Source organism: Corylus avellana, chromosome ca1, assembly GCF_901000735.1.
Source record: "Corylus avellana chromosome ca1, CavTom2PMs-1.0".
Classification (NCBI taxonomy): Eukaryota; Viridiplantae; Streptophyta; class Magnoliopsida; order Fagales; family Betulaceae; genus Corylus; species Corylus avellana.
In genome coordinates this window covers 19191860-19195003 of record NC_081541.1, presented here as the reverse complement: position 1 = coordinate 19195003, position 3144 = coordinate 19191860, and positions in this window count along the sequence as shown.

Here is a 3144-nt window from a genome sequence, read left to right as displayed (position 1 = left end):
TTTGTTTTTCTTCTTCTTGATCTGCTTTTCTTCTAGCTCTACTGCCGTGCAGAGAGATTGAGAGAGAATAGGAAGATTGAGAGAGAAGAGGGAGGTTCAGAGAGAATAGGGAGATTCAGAGAGAAGAGGGAGATTCAAAGAGATTGAGAGAGAAGAGAGAGCTTTTGCTGCATGTGTGCAGAGAGAAGAGGGAGATTGAGAGAGAGAAAGAATATCTAGAATTAAATAAGAAAAATAGATATGGGGGAAAGAATAAATAATAAAAGAGGAAAAGAAGAGAAAAAATTAAAGTTGAATGTCCTGCTATTTTTTTCTGACGTGCTAAATTAACACCTTAGAAATTTCTGACGTGCTAATTTAGCACGTCAGAAATATAATATATATATATATATATATATATATATATATATATAAAATTTTTAAAAATTAAATTAATTTAAATTTTTTGACGTGTCAAATATTGACACGTCAGGAAATCCTGACGTGTTGAATGTAACACGTCAATAAATATTGACTGACGTGTCATATTCAACACGTCAAAAAAATTTTTATTAACGTGACAAAATTTGATTACTGTTTATGACGTCAGTAACCATTCTATTTTTTATAGTGATATTTGTTATTCTTGCCCTTTTTGTCCACTTTCTAATTGCTATACATCTTGCACATGCCTTATTTGACATTCCAAACTTGTCGACCTCAACCTCTATAAAATAAAAGGCAAGTGCTCTTCACTAGCACATTCCACAGCCCTCTTCGCCTATTTTGTTTTCTGTCCCCCTTCAAGTTTATCGGCTCATGTCCGGCGTGCGGTCAAAATTTACTCACCATAATAAATGTGAAAAATATCAATTTCACCTACGAAAATATCATGTATGGAATTAATAAAATATAATAAATAGAAAATATACGAAAATACTGATTAAATTTTTTGGAAAAAGGGCTTACATTTTATTTTGTACACGTGGCGAACGAAGGGAAGGCGGATGACTAAAATGTTGGAGCCCGAGGTGGGTCCCACTCTGGAGGATCACGACTCATGCTGGGAGCTCACCGAGTTGACTCGTTCCCCCACCTTGTTCGTTAGCTTAGGTTTTTATATACCTGCAGGCTCTCTCCGCACCAAGCCCTGGGGTTTTAGCCCTTTCTTCTGCCTTCCCTCTCTCAGCTACGCTCTCTGCAACCACTAGATCTCCGATCAGGTAAATCTCCACCGTCCATTTGCTCCTCTTTCCCCTTTCAACACTGATGCTCGCGATCCTCTATCTCATTAGGTTCCAATCGAATTTCCGTTAGAAATTCGAAAATCCCTTGGCCAAAACTCCATCTTCTTCCTTCATCCATTTTCTTTCTCTACACAATTTATATTTCCATTTCTACCCTCTCTCGCTTACAAAAATTACACTGCATGTACCATTTGCCTGTTATTTCTGGAATTCACGGATATTGCTGAGCAAAACGAGCGTCTCTGTGCAGTTTATGGCAGGGTATCGGTGCAATCAAGGGTAGAGCTGTTGTCGTTGTTGGTGGTGGGATTGGGATTGGGATTGGTATGCATAGTGGGAAGAAATCAGGGCAAGGAGGGGATGGAGGGGCGGAGGCAAGGCCGCTGCGCACCAGCGATAGGCTGCGGAGGCGGCCAAAGATTTACGGGCGGGCGTACTTGTATTACAACACCAACATCATTCGCACCAGGAAAGGGAAGGGCAAGAGCAAGACCAGGACCGCCGCGTCTCAGATCGCCAAGATGTTGTGCGTGCGCACGCCCAACAACGATGTAAGAAGTGCTTCTTATTGGTTAATTGCTTTATAGTATATTTGGTTGAGCGTTTGGATGAGAATGATGTTAGTTGTCAGGTGCAAAACTTGTTTTGTTGTGTGATGTAATTAATGTGTAGGTGTACTTGTTGGTAGCATAACGTGAGAATCTGTAGTCGGCATTGTGATTCGATTTGCTGTTTGTCAATTATCTAAGTGAGATTCTGAAGAAATAATTGAAAAAATTGCTCCTGGGAAATCTTTATCGATTCGTGTATGGTGTAAATTTGTGATTTCTTGTATCGGAGTTTTGCAAGGATTGTTCTTACTTTGGCACAATCTGCTGAAAATCTTTTTTGTTCCTGGCATGTGTATGTTTTGTGTGTTTTAGTAGTTGGAATACCACGGCAATGTTAATCCAACCCAAAGTCGAATGACCACCATTTGTTTTCTTGCTTCTATTATTATCTGATTTTTTTTTTTTTAATTTAGGAGTGTCAACACAAAGTAATCATTAGTTTATGAATATTCAGGCTCTTATGATGGTAAAGGTAATTAATTTCTTTGCTTATTTTTCTGCTTTAGAAATCTTACGCTTGTGGTTAGAGATGCATAAATTTAATAGGTTTTCACTCCAGGGCCCAGTAATTTATCACCTTTACACTTTCCAGATACATGCTGTTTTCTGTTGAAGCAAAGTAGATCAAAACATTGACTCCCTTTCTATGGTTACTTCAAGCATTTGAAAATTCTTGTATAAGGTTTTTTTGTGCTTATATTTGCAGTCTGTCGCAACCAACCTTCGGCGTTCTACAAGAAAGAGAAGGGTTTCGGTAAATCTTGAAGATTACACAGATAGTTCTGGAACAGAGGACGAAGACTTAATGGTGAGGTTTATTACTCTATCAAGCATGCACTTTTCATGGATATCAGTTTATTATCTTGCTTTCAATTTGGAAAGCCTCAACAACATAATAGTACCGGAAAACATGATTTTGTTTTTGGGACTAATGTTGCACTATTTTGTTTTAGAGACCTGCCTATCGACCTTTGAGGAACCAGGTTGCCAACAGTGCAAGTCATGATGAGTTATCTCCAAAGCGTAGGAAGATCGTGGAGACTAAACCAACACCTCGGCGTGAAGGACTTCGACCTCGTCGTTCGAAAGCAGTTGCAAGACAACGATTAAGTTTAGAGTCTGATGATGAGCAAGGTACTTCAGTAGAGAAGGCTGGTCAAGATGACATGGTAAATGGAAATGATGTTGACTACAATGATGTAGATGATGGTCAAAACGATGGTGAGGCTGAAGATGAGGGCGAGGGCGAAGATGAAGGAGAGGAAGATGGTGATGATGAAGAGGGTGAAGAAGAACAAGAGGGAAGG